The sequence below is a fragment of the Salmo salar genome, unplaced genomic scaffold (genome assembly GCF_905237065.1).
Source record: "Salmo salar unplaced genomic scaffold, Ssal_v3.1, whole genome shotgun sequence".
Classification (NCBI taxonomy): domain Eukaryota; kingdom Metazoa; phylum Chordata; class Actinopteri; order Salmoniformes; family Salmonidae; genus Salmo; species Salmo salar.
The window spans coordinates 540,977-565,000 of NW_025548249.1; the positions used below are offsets into that span (position 1 = coordinate 540,977).

Genomic DNA, 24,024 nt, shown 5'->3' on the forward strand with positions numbered 1-24,024 from the left:
ACGGAACTCTAGTAACCAGGACTGAACAAACTCCTCAGCCGTCCTCTCCGATGCTCTCCTCTGCCCTCCTCAACCAAAATGTTACCAAGGCTACGTACAGATTACCGGACGGAACTCTAGTAACCAGGACTGAACAAACTCCTCAGCCGTCCTCTCCGATGCTCTCCTCTGCCCTCCTCAACCAAAAATGTTACCAAGGCTACGTACAGATTACCGGACGGAACTCTAGTAACCAGGACTGAACAAACTCCTCAGCCGTCCTCTCCGATGCTCTCCTCTGCCCTCCTCAACCGAAATGTTACCAAGGCTACGTACAGATTACCGGATGGAACTCTAGTAACCAGGACTGAACAAACTCCTCAGCCGTCCTCTCCGATGCTCTCCTCTGCCCTCCTCAACCAAAATCTTACCAAGGCTACGTACCGTTTACCCGACGGAACTCTAGTAACCAGGAACGAGCCTCAGCAACCTTCTTCTCCTAACCTCTCCTCTGCTCTCCTCAACCCTAACGTCCGTGGAGCCTCCTATAGGGGCGGGTCTCTGGCCCCCCCTAGCCCCTCGCCCAACCTGTCCTCTGCTCTCCAGAACCAGAACCTGCGTTCAGCCACTTACAGACTTCCTGACGGGACCTTAGTGACCCGGACCCAGCCCAGCACCCCCCAGCTTGGCAATGCCCTACAGAACCAGAACCTCCGTGGGGCTTCCTACCGCCTGCCCTCCTCGCTGGAGGATCCCGGAGGGGGGCGATACGCCGTGGTCATGCCCCAGGTGCAGGGCTCTGGGCTGGGGAAAGGGGCAGGGCATCACTGGGCTCAGGGCCCAGGGCCTGGGGCTGGGATGGGGACACAGCCCGGGGGTCCAAGGGAGCAGGTGGACGTATGGGGGTCAGAGACAGTGCTGCCCCACCCCACCGTCCAGAACCTCACCAAGTGGTCCATGTACCGGGATGAGGAGCTACTGGACCCACCGGGGCCCCTCCACCATGGACAGAGAGAGATGGAAGACCTGGAGCCGGACTGGGCTCCTAACAGGGAAGGGGAACCCACTGGGCCCTGGTATGATAAGGTAATACTGGTTTAACTATAGAAGCCACTGGGCCCTGGTATGATAAGGTAATACTGGTTTAACTATAGAACCCACTGGGCCCTGGTATGATAAGGTAATACTGGTTTAACTATAGAACCCACTGGGCACTGGTATGATAAGGTAATGCTGGTTTAACTATAGAACCCACTGGGCCCTGGTATGATAAGGTATGGTTTTACACCCACGGCCCTGGTATGATAAGGTAATACTGCTTTAACTATAGAACCCACTGGGCCCTGGTATGATAAGGTAATACTGGTTTAACTATAGAAGCCACTGGGCCCTGGTATGATAAGGTAATACTGGTTTAACTATAGAACCCACTGGGCCCTGGTATGATAAGGTAATACTGGTTTAACTATAGAACCCACGGGGGCCCTGGTATGATAAGGTAATACTGCTTTAACTATAGAACCCACTGGGCCCTGGTATGATAAGGTAATACTGGTTTAACTATATAACCCACTGGGCCCTGGTATGATAAGGTAATACTGGTTTAACTATAGAACCCACTGGGCCCTGGTATGATAAGGTAATACTGGTTTAACTATAGAACCCACTGGGCCCTGGTATGATAAGGTAATGTTGGTTTAACTATAGAACCCACTGTGCCCTGGTATGATAAGGTATTACCCTAATACTGTAAATACTTTTAATACAGCTTCTACTGGTATGATAAGGTAATATAGTAAGCTACTACTATAATGATAAAGTAATACAGTAAGCCACTACTGTAATGATAAGGTAATACAGTAGGCTACTACTGGTACGATAAGGTAATACTGTTACTACTGGTAATACTAGCAATACTGTTATAAGGTAATACAGTAAAGCAATACTGGTATGATAAGGTAATACAGTTAATACTGGTACTGATGGTACGATAAGTTAATACAGCAAGGCCACTGCTGGTATGATAAGGTAGTACAGTAGGCTACAACTGGTATGATAAGTTAACACAGTTAATACTGGTACTACTGGTACGGTGAGGTCATACAGCAGGCTGCTACTGTTATGATAAGGTAATACTGGTACTGCTGGTACGATGAGGTCATACAGCAGGCTGCTACTGTTATGATAAGGTAATACTGGTACTACTGGTACGATGAGGTCATACAGCAGGCTGCTACTGTTATGATAAGGTACTACTGGTACAATGAGGTCATACAGCAGGCTGCTGCTGTTATGATAAGGTAATACTGGTAATACTGGTACGATGAGGTCATACAGCAGGCTGCTACTGTTATGATAAGGTACTACTGGTACGATGAGGTCATACAGCAGACTGCTACTGTTATGATAAGGTAATACTGGTACGATGAGGTCATACAGCAGGCTGCTACTGTTATGATAAGGAACTACTGGTACGATGAGGTCATACAGCAGGCTGCTACTGTTATGATAAGGTAATACTGGTACTACTGGTACGGTGAGGTCATACAGCAGGCTGCTACTGTTATGATAAGGTACTACTGGTACGATGAGGTCATACAGCAGGCTGCTACTGTTATGATAAGGTAATACTGGTATGATGAGGTCATGCAGCAGTCTGCTACTGTTATGATAAGGTAATACTGGTAATACTGGTACGATGAGGTCATACAGCAGGCTGCTACTGTTATGATAAGGTACTACTGGTACGATGAGGTCATACAGCAGACTGCTACTGTTATGATAAGGTAATACTGGTACGATGAGGTCATACAGCAGGCTGCTACTGTTATGATAAGGTACTACTGGTACGATGAGGTCATACAGCAGGCTGCTACTGTTATGATAAGGTAATACTGGTACTACTGGTACGATGAGGTCATACGGCAGGCTGCTACTGTTATGATAAGGTAACACTGGTACGATGAGGTCATACAGCAGGCTGCTACTGTTATGATAAGGTAATACTGGTACAATGAGGTCATACAGCAGGCTCCTACTGGTATGATAAGGTACTACTGGTACAATGAGGTCATACAGCAGGCTGCTACTGTTATGATAAGGTAATACTGGTACAATGAGGTCATACAGCAGGCTGCTACTGTTATGATAAGGTAATACTGGTACAATGAGGTCATACAGCAGGCTGCTACTGTTATGATAAGGTACTACTGGTACAATGAGGTCATACAGCAGGCTGCTACTGTTATGATAAGGTAATACTGGTACTGCTGGTACGATGAGGTCATACAGCAGGCTGCTACTGTTATGATAAGGTAATACTGGTAATACTGGTACGATGAGGTCATACAGCAGGCTGCTACTGTTATGATAAGGTACTACTTGTACGATGAGGTCATACAGCAGACTGCTACTGTTATGATAAGGTACTACTGGTACGATGAGGTCATACAGCAGGCTGCTACTGTTATGATAAGGTAATACTGGTACGATGAGGTCATACAGCAGGCTACTACTGGTATGATAAGGTAATACTGGTAATACTGGTACGATGAGGTCATAGAGCAGGCTGCTACTGTTACTATAAGGTAATACTGGTACTGCTGGTACGATGAGGTCATACAGCAGGCTGCTACTGTTATGATAAGGTAATACTGGTACTACTGGTACGATGAGGTCATACGGCAGGCTGCTACTGTTATGATAAGGTAACACTGGTACGATGAGGTCATACAGCAGACTGCTACTGTTATGATAAGGTAATACTGGTACAATGAGGTCATACAGCAGACTGCTACTGTTATGATAAGGTAATACTGGTACGATGAGGTCATACAGCAGGCTCCTACTGGTATGATAAGGTAATACTGGTAATACTGGTACGATGAGGTCATACAGCAGGCTGCTACTGTTATGATAAGGTAATACAGGTACTGCTGGTACGATGAGGTCATACAGCAGGCTGCTACTGTTATGATAAGGTACTACTGGTACGATGAGGTCATACAGCAGGCTGCTACTGTTATGATAAGGTAATACTGGTACGATGAGGTCATACAGCAGGCTGCTACTGTTATGATAAGGTACTACTGGTACGATGAGGTCATACAGCAGGCTGCTACTGTTATGATAAGGTAATACTGGTACTGCTGGTACGATGAGGTCATACAGCATGCTGCTACTGTTATGATAAGGTACTACTGGTAATACTGGTACGATGAGGTCATACAGCAGACTGCTACTGTTATGATAAGGTAATACTGGTACGATGAGGTCATACAGCAGGCTCCTACTGGTATGATAAGGTAATACTTGTAATACTGGTACGATGAGGTCATACAGCAGGCTGCTACTGTTATGATAAGGTACTACTGGTAATACTGGTACGATGAGGTCATACAGCAGACTGCTACTGTTATGATAAGGTACTACTGGTACGATGAGGTCATACAGCAGGCTGCTACTGTTATGATAAGGTACTACTGGTACGATGAGGTCATACAGCAGGCTGCTACTGTTATGATAAGGTTATACTGGTACTACTGGTACGATGAGGTCATACAGCAGGCTGCTACTGTTATGATAAGGTACTACTTGTACGATGAGGTCATACAGCAGACTGCTACTGTTATGATAAGGTAATACTGGTACTACTGGTACGATGAGGTCATACAGCAGGCTGCTACTGTTATGATAAGGTAATACTGGTACTACTGGTACGATGAGGTCATACGGCAGGCTGCTACTGTTATGATAAGGTAACACTGGTACGATGAGGTCATACAGCAGGCTGCTACTGTTATGATAAGGTAATACTGGCACGATGAGGTCATACAGCAGGCTACTACTGGTATGATAAGGTAATACTAGTAATACTGGTACGATGAGGTCATAGAGCAGGCTGCTACTGTTACTATAAGGTAATACTGGTACTGCTGGTACGATGAGGTCATACAGCAGGCTGCTACTGTTATGATAAGGTAATACTGGTACTGCTGGTAGATGGGTCATACAGCAGGCTGCTACTGTTATGATAAGGTACTACTGGTACGATAGGTCACAGCAGGCTGCTACTGTTTGATAAGGTATACTGGTACGATGAGGTCATACGGCAGGCTGCTACTGTTATGATAAGGTAATACTGGTAATACTGGTACGATGAGGTCATAGAGCAGGCTGCTACTGTTATGATAAGGTAATACTGGTACTACTGGTACGATGAGGTCATACGGCAGGCTGCTACTGTTATGATAAGGTAACACTGGTACGATGAGGTCATACAGCAGACTGCTACTGTTATGATAAGGTAATACTGGTACGATGAGGTCATACAGCAGGCTCCTACTGGTATGATAAGGTAATACTGGTAATACTGGTACGATGAGGTCATACAGCAGGCTGCTACTGTTATGATAAGGTAATACAGGTACTGCTGGTACGATGAGGTCATACAGCAGGCTGCTACTGTTATGATAAGGTACTACTGGTAATACTGGTACGATGAGGTCATACAGCAGGCTGCTACTTTTATGATAAGGTACTACTGGTACGATGAGGTCATACAGCAGACTGCTACTGTTATGATAAGGTACTACTGGTACGATGAGGTCATACAGCAGGCTGCTACTGTTATGATAAGGTACTACTGGTACGATGAGGTCATACAGCAGGCTGCTACTGTTATGATAAGGTAATACTGGTACTACTGGTACGATGTTGCTCAGGTCCTCCGAGAGAGAAAGAGAATTAAAGAAAGAAAGAAAGAAAGAGAGAGAGAGAATTAGAGAGAGCATACTTAAATAATATTAATATTTAATAATACTTAAATTCACACAGGCCACAGAATAAGACAGGAGAAATACTCCAGATGTAACAGACTGACCCTAGCCCTCCCGACACATAAACTACTGCAGCAGAAATACTGGAGGCTGAGACAGGAGGGGTCAGGAGACACTGTGGCCCCATCCGACGATAACCCCCGGACAGGGCCAAACAGGCAGGATATAACACTTTGCCAAAGCACAGCCCCCAGGGTTAACTTCAACCACCAACTTACCATCCTGACACAAGGCAGAGTATAGCCCACAAAGATCTCCCCGCCACGGGACAACCCAAGGGGGGGCGCCAACCCAGACAGGATGATCACGTCAGTGACTCAACCCACTCAAGTGACGCACCCCTCCTAGGGACGGCATGGAAGAGCACCAGTAAGCCAGTGACTCAGCCCCTGTAAAAGGGTTAGAGGCAGAGAATCCCAGTGGAGAGAGGGGTAACCGGCCAGGCAGAGACAGCAAGGGCGGTTCGTTGCTCCAGTACCTTTCCGTTCACCTTCACACTCCTGGGCCAGACTACACTCAATCATAGGACCTACTGAAGAGATAAGTCTTCAGTAAAGACTTAAAGGTTGAGACTGAGTCTGCGTCTCTCACATGGGTAGGCAGACCATTCCATAAAAATGGAGCTCTATAGGAGAAAGCCCTGCCTCCAGCTGTTTGCTTAGAAATTCTAGGGACAGTAAGGAGGCCTGCGTCTTGTGACCGTAGCGTACGTGCAGGTATGTACGGCAGGACCAAATCGGAAAGATAGGTAGGAGCAAGCCCATGTAATGCTTTGTAGGTTAGCAGTAAAACCTTGAAATCAGCCCTTGCCTTAACAGGAAGCCAGTGTAGGGAGGCTAGCACTGGAGTAATAAGATCACATATTTTGGTTCTAGTCAGGATTCTAGCAGCGGTATTTAGCACTAACTGAAGTTTATTTAGTGCTTTATCCGGGTAGCCGGAAAGTAGAGCATTGCAGTAGTCCAGCCTAGAAGTAACGAAAGCATGGATTAATTTTTCTGCGTCATTTTTGGACAGAAAGTTTCTGATTTTTGCAATGTTACGTAGATGGAAAAAAGCTGTCCTTGAAACAGTCTTGATATGTTCTTCAAAAGAGAGATCAGGGTCCACAGTAACTCCGAGGTCCTTCACAGTTTTATTTGAGACGACTGTACAACCATCCAGATTAATTGTCAGATTCAACAGAAGATCTCTTTGTTTCTTGGGACCTAGAACAAGCATCTCTGTTTTGTCCGAGTTTAAAAGTAGAACATTTAGTGAGTTTGGTACACATCTGGTACTACTGGCATGATAAGGTACTACTTGGTACCACTGGTAATACTCATACTACTCGTATGATAAGGTACTACTTGTAAAACGGGTACGATAAGGTAATACTGCTATGATAAGGTAATACTGGTAATACTTTTACAATAAGGCAATACCGGTAATACTGATACGATAAGGTAATACCATTATGATAAGGTAATACTGGTACGATAAGGTAATACTGGTAATACTGGCACGATAAGGTAATACCGGTAATACTGGCACGATACGGTAATACCGCTAATACTGGCACGATAAGGTAATACCGCTAATACTGGCACGATACGGTAATACCGCTAATACTGGCACGATAAGGTAATACCGCTAATACTAGTACGATAAGGTAATACTGGGAATACCGGCGTGATAAGGTAATACCGGCAATACTTTTACAATAAGGTAATACTGGCACGATAAGGCAATACTGGCACGATAAGGTAATACCGGTATGATAAGGTAATACCGGTAATACCGGAACGATAAGGTAATACTGGGATGATAAGATAATACCGGCATGATAAGGTAATACCGGTCCGATAAGGTAATACCGGTACGATAAGGCAATACTGATACGATAAGGTAATACCGGTACGATAAGGTAATACCGGTCCGATAAGGCAATACCGGCACGATAAGGTAATACCGGTACGAGAAGGTAATACTGGTACGATAAGGTAATACCGGTACGATAAGGTAACGCCGGTACGATAAGGTAATACCGGTACGATAAGGTAATACCGGTACGATAAGGTAACGCCGGTACGATAAGGTAATACCGGTACGATAAGGTAACACCGGTCCGATAAGGCAACACCCCGGTACGATAAGGCAACACCCCGGTACGATAAGGTAACACCGGCCCGATAAAGTGGTACTGGGAATGCGATGACTTGTGAACGTCGGTAGATGAACTCAGCGGTCTGTCTTGTCTTGTCTGTCTGTCTGTCTGTCTGTCTGTCTGGTGTGTCTGTCTGTCTGTGTGTCTGTGTGTCTGTGTGTCTGTCTGTCTGTGTGTCTGTAGATGTTCTTCATCCGCAGCCTGCCCAGCACGGCGTACCGGGAGCAGCGGGAGGAAGACGGAGTCGAGGACATGACACAGCTGCGGTGAGAGAAACGCAAACGCAAACGGAGCCTTATTTTTAACGGCTAAAGGACGAAGCGTATTTCATAGCTGGTCTCTCTGTGTTGTTCCAGGGAGCTGTCTGAAAGAGCTGTGCTGCTCAACCTGAAGAAGAGGTTTGAGAGACGGGTCGTCTACGTGAGTTCACTGACAACACACTGGACACTGGTACTGCCCGTTGCCAGTCTATTCTTGTTCTGAGAAAATGGAGGTTATTCCATGCGCGAAATTGCCAAGAAACTGAAGATCTCGTACAACGCTGTGTACTACTCCCTTCACAGAACAGAGCAAACTGGCTCTAACCAGAATAGAAAGAGGAGTGGGAGGCCCCGGTGCACAACTGAGCAAGAGGACAAGTGCATTAGAGTGTCTAGTTTTGAGAAACAGACGCCTCACAAGTCCTCAGCTGGCAGCTTCATTAAATAGTACCCACAAAACACCAGTCTCAACGTCAACAGTGAAGAGGCGACTCCGGGATGTTGGTCTTCTCTCTAGTCTCAGTGAAACCCCTACTAGATGTTCAACATGTATCTCTCTGTCGTCCTGGTCTCAGTGAACCCCTACTAGATGTTCAACATGTATCTCTCTGTCGTCCTGGTCTCAGTGAACCCCTACTAGATGTTCAACATGTATCTCTCTGTCGTCCTGGTCTCAGTGAATCCTCTAGACATATATAGGTAGTATCCTGGTCCTCTAGACATATATAGGTAGTATCCTGGTCCTCTAGACATATATAGGTAGTATCCTGGTCCTCTAGACATATATAGGTAGTATCCTGGTCCTCTGGACATATATAGGCAGTATCCTGGTCCTCTAGACATATATAGGTAGTATCCTGGTCCTCTAGACATATATAGGTAGTATCCTGGTCCTCTAGACATATATAGGCAGTATCCTGGTCCTCTAGACATATATAGGTAGTATCCTGGTCCTCTAGACATATATAGGTAGTATCCTGGTCCTCTAGACATATATAGGTAGTATCCTGGTCCTCTAGACATATATAGGTAGTATCCTGGTCCTCTGGACATATATAGGTAGTATCCTGGTCCTCTAGACATATATAGGTAGTATCCTGGTCCTCTAGACATATATAGGTAGTATCCTGGGGTCCTCTAGACATATATAGGTAGTATCCTGGTCCTCTAGACATATATAGGTAGTATCCTGGTCCTCTAGACATATATAGGTAGTATCCTGGTCCTCTAGACATATATAGGTAGTATCCTGGTCTCAGTGAATCCTCTAGACATATATAGGTAGTATCCTGGTCCTCTAGACATATATAGGTAGTATCCTGGTCCTCTAGACATATATAGGTAGTATCCTGGTCCTCTGGACATATATAGGTAGTATCCTGGTCCTCTAGACATATATAGGCAGTATCCTGGTCCTCTGGACATATATAGGTAGTATCCTGGTCCTCTAGACATATATAGGTAGTATCCTGGTCTCAGTGAATCCTCTAGACATATATAGGTAGTATCCTGGTCCTCTAGACATATATAGGTAGTATCCTGGTCCTCTAGACATATATAGGCAGTATCCTGGTCCTCTAGACATATATAGGTAGTATCCTGGTCCTCTAGACATATATAGGTAGTATCCTGGTCCTCTAGACATATATAGGTAGTATCCTGGTCCTCTAGACATATATAGGTAGTATCCTGGTCCTCTAGACATATATAGGTAGTATCCTGGTCTCAGTAAATCCTCTAGACATATATAGGTAGTATCCTGGTCTCAGTGAATCCTCTACAGGATGTTCAACATGTATCTCTCTGTCGTCTAGACATATATAGGCAGTATCCTGGTCTCAGTGAATCCCTACAGGATGTTCAACATGTATCTCTCTGTCGTCTAGACATATATAGGCAGTATCCTGGTCTCAGTGAATCCCTACAGGATGTTCAACATGTATCTCTCTGTCGTCTAGACATATATAGGCAGTATCCTGGTCTCAGTGAATCTCTACAGGATGTTCAACATGTATCTCTCTGTCGTCTAGACATATATAGGTAGTATCCTGGTCTCAGTGAATCTCTACAGGATGTTCAACATGTATCTCTCTGTCGTCTAGACATATATAGGCAGTATCCTGGTCTCAGTGAATCCCTACAGGATGTTCAACATGTATCTCTCTGTCGTCTAGACATATATAGGCAGTATCCTGGTCTCAGTGAATCCCTACAGGATGTTCAACATGTATCTCTCTGTCGTCTAGACATATATCGGCAGTATCCTGGTCTCAGTGAATCTCTACAGGATGTTCAACATGTATCTCTCTGTCGTCTAGACATATATAGGCAGTATCCTGGTCTCAGTGAATCCCTACAGGATGTTCAACATGTATGGAACTGACATGGTGTTGAAGCACAAGGGATCCGCTCTGGGAGAGAACCCTCCGTAAGAACACTTCCTGTTCCTGTCTTGTTGTGATGTGTGTCTGTTTGTTAGAAGTGTATTATGTGTGTGTGTGTTTTGTGATTGTGTATTATTGGTGTGTTGTGTGTGTTATTGGTGTATTATTGGTGTATTGTGTGGTTTATTGGTGTATTGTGTGTGTTATTGGTTTATTATTGGTGTATTGTGTGTGTTATTGGTGTATTATTGGTGTATGATGTGTATTATTGGTGTATTGTCCTTATTATTGGTGTATTATTGGTGTATTGTGTGTATTATTGGTGTATTGTGTGTGTTATTGGTGTATTGTGTGTGTTATTGGTGTATTGTGTGTATTATTGGTGTATTGTGTGTATTATTGGTGTATTATTGGTGTATTGTGTGTATTATTGGTGTTTTGTGCGTATTATTGGTGTATTGTGTGTATTATTGGTGTATTGTGCGTATTATTGGTGTATTGTGTGTTTCATTGGTGTATTGTGTGTATTATTGGTGTATATTGGTGTATTATTGGTGTATTATTGGTGTAGTATTGGTGTAATATTGGTGTATTATTGGTGTATTGTGTGTATTATTGGTGTATTATTGGTGTATTGTGTGTATTATTGGTGTATTGTGTGTTTAATTGGTGTATTGTGTGTATTATTGGTGTATATTGGTGTATTGTGTGTATTATTGGTGTATTATTGGTGTATTGTGTGTATCATTGGTGTATTATTGGTGTATTGTGTGTATTATTGGTGTATTAATGGTGTAGTATTGGTGTAATATTGGTGTATTGTGTGTTTTATTGGTGTAGTGTGTGTATTATTGGTGTATTGTGTGTTTTATTGGTGTATTGTGTGTATTGTTGCTGTATTGTGTGTATTATTGCTGTATTGTGTGTATTATTGGTCTATTGTGTGTATTATTGGTGTATTGTGTGTGTTATTGGTGTATTGTGTGTGTTATTGGTGTATTATTGGTGTATTGTGTGTATTATTGGTGTATTGTGTGTATTATTGGTGTATTGTGTGTATTATTGGTGTATTATTGGGGTATTGTGTGTGTTATTGGTGTATTATTGGTGTATTGTGTGTGTTATTGGTGCATTATTGGTGTATTGTGTGTGTTATTGGTGTATTATTGGTGTATTGTGTGTATTATTGGTGTATTGTGTGTTTTATTGGTGTATTGTGTGTATTTGTGGTGTATTGTGTGCATTATTGGTGTATTGTGTGTATTATTGGTGTATTGTGTGTATTATTGGTGTATTGTGCGTATTATTGGTGTATTGTGTGTATTATTGGTGTATTGTGTGTATTGTTGGTGTATTGTGTGTATTATTGGTGTAGTATGTGTGTATTATTGGTGTAGTATTGGTGTATTGTGTGTATTATTAGTGTATTATTGGTGTATTGTGCGTATTATTGGTGTATTGTCTGTATTATTGGTGTGTTGTGTGTATTATTGGTGTATTGTGCGTATTATTGGTGTATTGTCTGTATTATTGGTGTATTGTGTGTTTCATTGGTGTATTGTGTGTATTATTGGTGTATATTGGTGTATTATTGGTGTATTATTGGTGTAGTATTGGTGTATTGTGTGTATTATTGGTGTGTTGTGTGTATTATTGGTGTATTATTGGTGTATTGTGCGTATTATTGGTGTATTGTGTGTATTATTGGTGTATTGTGTGTTTTATTGGTGTATTGTGTGTATTATTGGTGTATTGTGTGTATTGTTGCTGTATTGTGTGTATTATTGGTGTATTGTGTGTATTATTGGTGTATTGTGTGTATTATTGGTGTATTGTGTGTATTGTTGCTGTATTGTGTGTATTGTTGCTGTATTGTGTGTATTATTGGTGTATTGTGTGTATTGTTGCTGTATTGTGTGTATTATTGGTGTATTGTGTGTATTATTGCTGTATTGTGTGTATTATTGGTGTATTGTGTGTATTATTGCTGTATTGTGTGTATTATTGGTGTATTGTGTGTATTGTTGCTGTATTGTGTGTATTATTGGTGTATTGTGTGTATTATTGGTGTATTGTGTGTATTGTTGCTGTATTGTGTGTATTATTGGTGTATTGTGTGTATTATTGGTGTATTATTGGTGTATTATTGGTGTATTGTGTGTATTATTGCTGTATTGTGTGTATTATTGGTGTATTGTGTGTATTATTGCTGTATTGTGTGTATTATTGCTGTATTGTTGGTGTATTGTGTGTATTGTTGCTGTATTGTGTGTATTATTGCTGTATTGTGTGTATTATTGGTGTATTGTGTGTATTATTGCTGTATTGTGTGTATTATTGCTGTATTGTGTGTATTATTGGTGTATTGTGTGTATTATAGGTGTATTGTGTGTATTATTGCTGTATTGTGTGTATTATTGCTGTATCGTGTGTATTATTGCTGTATTGTGTGTATTATTGCTGTATTGTGTGTATTATAGGTGTATTGTGTGTATTGTTGCTGTATTGTGTGTATTATTGGTGTATTGTGTGTATTATTGTTGTATTATAGGTGTATTGTGTGTATTGTTGCTGTATTGTGTGTATTATTGGTGTATTGTGTGTATTATTGGTGTATTGTGTGTATTGTTGCTGTATTGTGTGTATTATTGGTGTATTGTGTGTATTGTTGCTGTATTGTGTGTATTATAGGTGTATTGTGTGTATTGTTGCTGTATTGTGTGTATTATTGGTGTATTGTGTGTATTGTTGCTGTATTGTGTGTATTATTGCTGTATTGTGTGTGTTATTGGTGTATTGTGTGTATTATTGGTGTATTGTGTGTATTGTTGCTGTATTGTGTGTATTATTGGTGTATCGTGTGTATTATTGGTGTATTGTGTGTATTATTGGTGTATTGTGTGTATTATTGCTGTATTGTGTGTATTGTTGCTGTATTGTGCGTATTATTGGTGTATTGTGTATTATTGGTGTATTGTGTGTATTGTTGCTGTATTGTGTGTATTATTGGTGTATTGTGTGTATTATTGGTGTATTGTGTGTATTATTGCTGTATCGTGTGTATTATTGGTGTATTGTGTGTATTATTGCTGTATTGTGTGTATTATTGGTGTATTGTGTGTATTATTGCTGTATTGTGTGTATTATTGGTGTATTGTGTGTATTATTGGTGTATTGTGTATTATTGGTCTATTGTGTGTATTATTGGTGTATTGTGTGTATTATTGGTGTATTGTGTGTATTATTGCTGTATCGTGTGTATTATTGGTGTATCGTGTGTATTATTGGTGTATTGTGTGTATTATTGGTGTATTGTGTGTATTATTGCTGTATTGTGTGTATTATTGGTGTATTGTGTGTATTATTGCTGTATTGTGTGTATTGTTGCTGTATTGTGTGTGTTATTGGTGTATTGTGTGTATTATTGGTGTATTGTGTGTATTATTGCTGTATTGTGTGTATTATTGCTGTATTGTGTGTATTATTGGTGTATTGTGTGTATTATTGCTGTATTGTGTGTATTATTGGTGTATTGTGTGTATTATTGGTGTATTGTGTATTATTGGTCTATTGTGTGTATTATTGGTGTATTGTGTGTATTATTGGTGTATTGTGTGTATTATTGCTGTATCGTGTGTATTATTGGTGTATCGTGTGTATTATTGGTGTATTGTGTGTATTATTGGTGTATTGTGTGTATTATTGCTGTATTGTGTGTATTATTGGTGTATTGTGTGTATTGTTGCTGTATTGTGTGTATTGTTGCTGTATCGCGAGATAAAGGATGTGTTTTTCATGTGAATGTTTAACTGTGTTCCTCCCCAGACACCTGTTTGCCATAGCAAACGTCTCCTACACCACAATGATGGATGCCAAACAGAACCAGGTTATTATAATCAGGTAACTACACAACACAGCTGATACCAGGTTATTATAATCAGGTAACTACACAACACAGCTGATACCAGGTTATTATAATCGGGTAACTACACAACACAGCTGATACCAGGTTATTATAATCAGGTAACTACACAACACAGCTGATACCAGGTTATTATAATCAGGTAACTACACAACACAGCTGATACCAGGTTATTATAATCGGGTAACTACACAACACAGCTGATACCAGGTTATTATAATCAGGTAACTACACAACACAGCTGATACCAGGTTATTATAATCAGGTAACTACACAACACAGCTGATACCAGGTTATTATAATCAGGTAACTACACAACACAGCTGATACCAGGTTATTATAATCAGGTAACTACACAACACAGCTGATACCAGGTTATTATAATCGGGTAACTACACAACACAGCTGATACCAGGTTATTATAATCAGGTAACTACACAACACAGCTGATACCAGGTTATTATAATCGGGTAACTACACAACACAGCTGATAACAGGTTATTATAATCAGGTAACTACACAACACAGCTGATACCAGGTTATTATAATCAGGTAACTACACAACACAGCTGATACCAGGTTATTATAATCAGGTAACTACACAACACAGCTGATACCAGGTTATTATAATCGGGTAACTACACAACACAGCTGATACCAGGTTATTATAATAAGGTAACTACACAACACAGCTGATACCAGGTTATTATAATCAGGTAACTACACAACACAGCTGATACCAGGTTATTATAATCAGGTAACTACACAACACAGCTGATACCAGGTTATTATAATCAGGTAACTACACAACACAGCTGATACCAGGTTATTATAATCAGGTAACTAACTACACAACACAGCTGATACCAGGTTATTATAATCAGGTAACTACACAACACAGCTGATACCAGGTTATTATAATCAGGTAACTACACAACACAGCTGATACCAGGTTATTATAATCGGGTAACTACACAACACAGCTGATACCAGGTTATTATAATCAGGTAACTACACAACACAGCTGATACCAGGTTATTATAATCGGGTAACTACACAACACAGCTGATACCAGGTTATTATAATCAGGTAACTAACTACACAACACAGCTGATACCAGGTTATTATAATCAGGTAACTACACAACACAGCTGATACCAGGTTATTATAATCAGGTAACTACACAACACAGCTGATACCAGGTTATTATAATCAGGTAACTACACAACACAGCTGATACCAGGTTATTATAATCAGGTAACTACACGACACAGCTGATACCAGGTTATTATAATCAGGTAACTACACAACACAGCTGATACCAGGTTATTATAATCGGGTAACTACACAACACAGCTGATAACAGGTTATTATAATCGGGTAACTACACAACACAGCTAGAGGGACACCCCCCCCCAGGACACTCTAGCTGTGATCTATAGGAGCCCCCCCCCCAGGACACTCTAGCTGTGTTCTATAGGACCCCCCAGGACACTCTAGCTGTGTTCTATAGGACCCCCCAGGACACTCTAGCTGTGATCTATAGGAGCCCCCCCCCCAGGACACTCTAGCTGTGTTCTATAGGACCCCCCCAGGACACTCTAGCTGTGTTCTATAGGACCCCCCCAGGACACTCTAGCTGTGTTCTATAGGACCCCCCCCAGGACACTCTAGCTGTGTTCTATAGGACCCCCCCCCAGGTCACTCTAGCTGTGTTCTATAGGACCCCCCCAGGACACTCTAGCTGTGTTCTATAGGACCACCCCAGGACACTCTAGCTGTGTTCTATAGGACCCCCCCAGGACACTCTAGCTGTGTTCTATAGGACCCCCCCAGGACACTCTAACTGTGTTCTATAGGACCCCCCAGGACACTCTAGCTGTGTTCTATAGGACCCCCCCAGGACACTCTAGCTGTGTTCTATAGGACCCCCCCAGGACACTCTAGCTGTGTTCTATAGGACCCCCCCCAGGACACTCTAGCTGTGTTCTATAGGACCCCCCCCAGGACACTCTAGCTGTGTTCTATAGGACCCCCAAGACACTCTAGCTGTGTTATATAGGACCCCGCCCCCCCAGGACACTCTAGCTGTGTTCTATAGGACCCCCCAGGACACTCTAGCTGTGTTCAATAGGACCCCCCAGGACACTCTAGCTGTGTTCTATAGGACCCCCCCCCCAGGACACTCTAGCTGTGTTCTATAGGACCCCCCAGGACACTCTAGCTGTGTTCTATAGGACCCCCCCCCAGGACACTCTAGCTGTGTTCTATAGGACCCCCCAGGACACTCTAGCTGTGTTCTATAGGACCCCCCCAGGACACTCTAGCTGTGTTCTATAGGACCCCCCCAGGACACTCTAGCTGTGTTCTATAGGACCCCCCCAGGACACTCTAGCTTTGTTCTATAGGACCCCCCCCCCCAGGACACTCTAGCTGTGTTCTATAGGACCCCCCCCCCAGGACACTCTAGCTGTGTTCTATAGGACCCCCCCCCCAGGACACTCTAGCTGTGTTCTATAGGACCCCCCCCCCCCCAGGACACTCTAGCTGTGTTCTGAAGGAGAGACCTGTAAGGAAAGACCAGCCATGTCTGTGTCCGTATCAGAGTCGTGTCCTCAGAGGGTTGTGTGAAGTCGTCCCAGCGACCACATTCCAGCGTTTAGGTTTCACCCCTCCGTCTCCGGTTAACTGTCCTCCGTTACCGTCACCCTACACCGAGCACACACCGCTCCACTCTGGATAGTTATCTATAATGATGCTGTTTAGCGGTAAGCTGTTGGCAGTGGCGGAGGTATCGAAAAGCCTTGTTGGGTTTTTTGACAGGGAAGTCATTCCGTGACCAGAGGGGAGAATCTTTTCCCAGATGAGCCCTTGCGGAAAACACATTCCAACACGTACGATATAGAATGAAACAGACAGGTTTAGGTGTCTTTTTCATTGGCCCGGAACGAACCAATGAGGACCAGAACATCTCGTCTCAGACAGCTCTTATTCCCCATAAAGGGTCCCGAAAACTCAAATCAGAGGGAGTAATAAACCTCGGGGAACAATGGTGAGTTCTAGAACCATCCCCCAGTAATAAACCTCAGGGAACAATGGTGAGTTCTAGAACCATCCCCCAGTAATAAACCTCAGGGAACAATGGTGAGTTCTAGAACCATCCCCCCAGTAATAAACCTCAGGGAACAATGGTGAGTTCTAGAACCATCCCCCAGTAATAAACCTCAGGGAACAATGGTGAGTTCTAGAACCATCCCCCAGTAATAAACCTCAGGGAACAATGGTGAGTTCTAGAACCATCCCCCAGTAATAAACCTCAGGGAACAATGGTGAGTTCTAGAACCATCACCAGTAATAAACCTAAGGGAACAATGGTGAGTTCTAGAACCATCCCCCAGTAATAAACCTCAGGGAACAATGGTGAGTTCTAGAACCATCACCCAGTAATAAACCTCAGGGAACAATGGTGAGTTCTAGAACCATCCCCCAGTAATAAACCTCAGGGAACAATGGTGAGTTCTAGAACCATCCCCCAGTAATAAACCTCAGGGAACAATGGTGAGTTCTAGAACCATCCCCCAGTAATAAACCTCAGGGAACAATGGTGAGTTCTAGAACCATCCCCCAGTAATAAACCTCAGGGAACAATGGTGAGTTCTAGAACCATCACCAGTAATAAACCTAAGGGAACAATGGTGAGTTCTAGAACCATCCCCCAGTAATAAACCTCAGGGAACAATGGTGAGTTCTAGAACCATCACCCAGTAATAAACCTCAGGGAACAATGGTGAGTTCTAGAACCATCCCCCAGTAATAAACCTCAGGGAACAATGGTGAGTTCTAGAACCATCCCCCAGTAATAAACCTCAGGGAACAATGGTGAGTTCTAGAACCATCCCCCAGTAATAAACCTCAGGGAACAATGGTGAGTTCTAGAACCATCACCAGTAATAAACCTAAGGGAACAATGGTGAGTTCTAGAACCATCACCAGAATCTAAAATAGACAATAAAAGTCTCCTGGACAATATCCTTCCTATTAACTAAAGTCAAGCTCAGCGACATGTGTTGTTTTTTTAAACGACAGGAAGTCATCAAGACAGATACCCAGATATTTTGTAGGAAGGAACACCCGCTCAATTTATGTACTGTTCCAACGAGTCACGACAAATTCATTTAAATCTGGGTTATATGGACGTTCTGTGTGTGTTTCAGTGGTTATATGGACGTTCTGTGTGTGTTTCAGTGGTTATATGGACGTTCTGTGTGTGTTTCAGTGGTTATATGGACGTTCTGTGTGTGTTTCAGTGTTTATATGGACGTTCTGTGTGTGTTTCAGCGGTTATATGGACGTTCTGTGCGTGTTTCAGTGTTTATATTGACGTTTCGTTCTGTGTGTGTTTCAGCGGGGAGAGCGGATCAGGGAAGACTGAGGCCACTAAACTATTGCTGCGTTACCTAGCAACAATACACCACACACACACCGTTACACAGCAGGTAAACACACACACACACACGCACACACACACACACACACACACACACACACACACACACACACACACACACACACACACATAACACACACACACACACACTCTGACACACACACACACACACTCTGACACACACACACACCACACCACACACACACACACACACACACACACACACACACACACACACACACACACACACACACATACACACACACACACACACACACACACACTCTGACACACACACACACACACACTCTGACACACACACACACACACACACACACACTAGTTCTACCTGCTGTGTTCTGTAGAGTAGCCAGCTCCACTGTCTGCCAGTTCTACCTGCTGTGTTCTGTAGAGTAGCCAGCTCCACTGTCTGCTGTGTTCTACCTGCTGTGTTCTGTAGAGTAGCCAGCTCCACTGTCTGCTGTGTCCTACCTGCTGTGTTCTGTAGAGTAGCCAGCTCCACTGTCTGCTGTGTTCTACCTGCTGTGTTCTGTAGAGTAGCCAGCTCCACTGTCTGCCAGTTCTACCTGCTGTGTTCTGTAGAGTAGCCAGCTCCACTGTCTGCTGTGTTCTACCTGCTGTGTTCTGTAGAGTAGCCAGCTCCACTGTCTGCCAGTTCTACCTGCTGTGTTCTGTAGAGTAGCCAGCTCCACTGTCTGCTGTGTTCTACCTGCTGTGTTCTGTAGAGTAGCCAGCTCCACTGTCTGCTGTGTTCTGTAGAGTAGCCAGCTCCACTGTCTGCTGTGTTCTACCTGCTGTGTTCTGTAGAGTAGCCAGCTCCACTGTCTACCTGTGTTCTGTAGAGTAGCCAGCTCCACTGTCTGCTGTGTTCTACCTGCTGTGTTCTGTAGAGTAGCCAGCTCCACTGTCTACCTGTGTTCTACCTGCTGTGTTCTGTAGAGTAGCCAGCTCCACTGTCTGCTGTCTTCTGCGTGATGGTATTTACGTTATGATGTTTTGTCTCTGAATTTGTCGCCAGATTCTTGAGGCAGCACCTCTTCTAGAATCGTTTGGAAACGCCAAAACGGTTCGCAACGACAATTCCAGTCGCTTCGGGAAATACGTGGAGATCTATCTGGAGGAGTGAGTAATGATCTGGTATATATAGATCTATCTGGAGGAGTGAGTATGATCTGGTTTATATAGATCTATCTGGAGGAGTGAGTAATGATCTGGTGTATGTAGATCTATCTGGAGGAGTGAGTATGATCTGGTATATATAGATCTATCTGGAGGAGTGAGTAATGATCTGGTTTATATAGATCTATCTGGAGGAGTGAGTAATGATCTGGTATATATAGATCTATCTGGAGGAGTGAGTATGATCTGGTTTATATAAATCTATCTGGAGGAGTGAGTAATGATCTGGTGTATATAGATCTATCTGGAGGAGTGAGTATGATCTGGTGTATATAGATCTATCTGGAGGAGTGAGTATGATCTGGTTAATATAGATCTATCTGGAGGAGTGAGTATGATCTGGATTATATAGATCTATCTGGAACAGTGAGTATGATCTGGTATATATAGATCTATCTGGAGGAGTGAGTAATGATCTGGTTAATATAGATCTATCTGGAGGAGTGGGTATGATCTGGTATATAACCTCTGGTCCATAACCTCTGGTCCATAACCTCTATCCTCTGGTCTATAACCTCTGGTCTATAACCTCTGGTCTATAACCTCTGGTCCATAACCTCTGGTCTATAACCTCTGGTCTATAACCTCTGGTCTATAACCTCTATCTCTATAACCTCTGGTCTATAACCTCTGGTCCATAACCTCTGGTCTATAACCTCTGGTCTATAACCTCTGGTCCATAACCTCTGGTCCATAACCTCTGGTCCATAACCTCTGGTCTATAACCTCTGGTCCATAACCTCTGGTCCATAACCTCTGGTCCATAACCTCTATCTCTATAACCTCTGGTCTATAACCTCTGGTCCATAACCTCTGGTCTATAACCTCTATAACCTCTGGTCCATAACCTCTGGTCCATAACCTCTGGTCTATAACCTCTGGTCTATAACCTCTGGTCTATAACCTCTGGTCCATAACCTCTATCTCTATAACCTCTGGTCTATAACCTCTATAACCTCTGGTCCATAACCTCTGGTCTATAACCTCTGGTCCATAACCTCTGGTCTATAACCTCTATAACCTCTGGTCCATAACCTCTGGTCTATAACCTCTGGTCCATAACCTCTGGTCTATAACCTCTGGTCTATAACCTCTGGTCTATAACCTCTATCCTCTGGTCTATAACCTCTGGTCTATAACCTCTGGTCCATAACCTCTGGTCCATAACCTCTGGTCCATAACCTCTGATCTATAACCTCTGGTCTATAACCTCTGGTCCATAACCTCTGGTCTATAACCTCTATAGCCTCTGGTCCATAACCTCTGGTCTATAACCTCTGGTCTATAACCTCTGGTCCATAACCTCTATCTCTATAACCTCTGGTCTATAACCTCTGGTCTATAACCTCTGGTCCATAACCTCTGGTCCATAACCTCTGGTCCATAACCTCTATCTCCATAACCTCTGGTCTATAACCTCTATAACCTCTGGTCTATAACCTCTGGTCTATAACCTCTGGTCCATAACCTCTGGTCTATAACCTCTGGTCCATAACCTCTGGTCCATAACCTCTGGTCTATAACCTCTGGTCTATAAACTCTGGTCTATAACCTCTGGTCCATAACCTCTGGTCTATAACCTCTGGTCCATAACCTCTGGTCCATAACCTCTGGTCCATAACCTCTGGTCCATAACCTCTATCTCTATAACCTCTGGTCTATAACCTCTATAACCTCTGGTCCATAACCTCTGGTCCATAACCTCTGGTCTATAACCTCTGGTCCATAACCTCTATCTCTGGTCCATAACCTCTGGTCCATAACCTCTGGTCCATAACCTCTGGTCTATAACCTCTATAACCTCTGGTCCATAACCTCTGGTCTATAACCTCTGGTCCATAACCTCTGGTCTATAACCTCTGGTCTATAACCACTGGTCTATAACCTCTGGTCCATAACCTCTGGTCCATAACCTCTGGTCCATAACCTCTGGTCTATAACCTCTGGTCCATAACCTCTGGTCTATAACCTCTGGTCCATAACCTCTGGTCTATAACCTCTGGTCTATAACCTCTGGTCTATAACCTCTGGTCCATAACCTCTGGTCTATAACCTCTGGTCCATAACCTCTGGTCTATAACCTCTGGTCTATAACCTCTAACCTCTGGTCTATAACCTCTGGTCTATAACCTCTGGTCCATAACCTCTAACCTCTGGTCTATAACCTCTGGTCTATAACCTCTGGTCCATAACCTCTAACCTCTGGTCCATAACCTCTGGTCTATAACCTCTGGTCTATAACCTCTGGTCTATAACCTCTGGTCTATAACCTCTGGTCCATAACCTCTAACCTCTGGTCCATAACCTCTGGTCTATAACCTCTGGTCTATAACCTCTGGTCTATAACCTCTGGTCCATAACCTCTGGTCTATAACCTCTGGTCTATAACCTCTGGTCCATAACCTCTGGTCTATAACCTCTATCCTCTGGTCTATAACCTCTGGTCTATAACCTCTATCCTCTGGTCTATAACCTCTGGTCTATAACCTCTGGTCCATAACCTCTATCCTCTGGTCTATAACCTCTGGTCTATAACCTCTGGTCTATAACCTCTGGTCTATAACCTCTGGTCCATAACCTCTGGTCTATAACCTCTGGTCTATAACCTCTATCTCTATAACCTCTGGTCTATAACCTCTATAACCTCTGGTCCATAACCTCTGGTCCATAACCTCTGGTCTATAACCTCTGGTCCATAACCTCTGGTCCATAACCTCTGGTCTATAACCTCTATAACCTCTGGTCCATAACCTCTGGTCCATAACCTCTGGTCCATAACCTCTGGTCTATAACCTCTGGTCTATAACCTCTGGTCTATAACCTCTGGTCTATAACCTCTGGTCCATAACCTCTATCTCTATAACCTCTGGTCTATAACCTCTATAACCTCTGGTCCATAACCTCTGGTCTATAACCTCTGGTCTATAACCTCTGGTCCATAACCTCTGGTCTATAACCTCTAACCTCTGGTCTATAACCTCTGGTCTATAACCTCTGGTCCATAACCTCTAACCTCTGGTCTATAACCTCTATCTCTATAACCTCTGGTCTATAACCTCTATAACCTCTGGTCCATAACCTCTGGTCTATAACCTCTGGTCTATAACCTCTGGTCTATAACCTCTGGTCCATAACCTCTATCTCTATAACCTCTGGTCTATAACCTCTGGTCTATAACCTCTGGTCTATAACCTCTGGTCCATAACCTCTATCTCTATAACCTCTGGTCTATAACCTCTGGTCTATAACCTCTATAACCTCTGGTCCATAACCTCTGGTCTATAACCTCTGGTCCATAACCTCTGGTCTATAACCTCTGGTCTATAACCTCTGGTCCATAACCTCTGGTCTATAACCTCTAACCTCTGGTCTATAACCTCTGGTCTATAACCTCTGGTCCATAACCTCTAACCTCTGGTCCATAACCTCTGGTCTATAACCTCTGGTCTATAACCTCTGGTCTATAACCTCTGGTCCATAACCTCTAACCTCTGGTCCATAACCTCTGGTCTATAACCTCTGGTCTATAACCTCTGGTCTATAACCTCTGGTCCATAACCTCTAACCTCTGGTCCATAACCTCTGGTCTATAACCTCTGGTCTATAACCTCTATCCTCTGGTCTATAACCTCTGGTCTATAACCTCTGGTCTATAACCTCTATCCTCTGGTCTATAACCTCTGGTCTATAACCTCTGGTCCATAACCTCTATCCTCTGGTCTATAACCTCTGGTCTATAACCTCTGGTCCATAACCTCTGGTCCATAACCTCTGGTCTATAACCTCTGGTCTATAACCTCTGGTCTATAACCTCTGGTCTATAACCTCTATCCTCTGGTCTATAACCTC

General features: G+C 43.1%; 1 pseudogene; it reads left to right on the forward strand.

The window, feature by feature from the left end:
• Window positions 1-207: 207 nt before the first annotated feature.
• LOC123732810 (unconventional myosin-XV-like) overlaps window positions 208-24,024 on the forward strand; it is a 67,749-nt pseudogene continuing 43,932 nt past the window's right edge.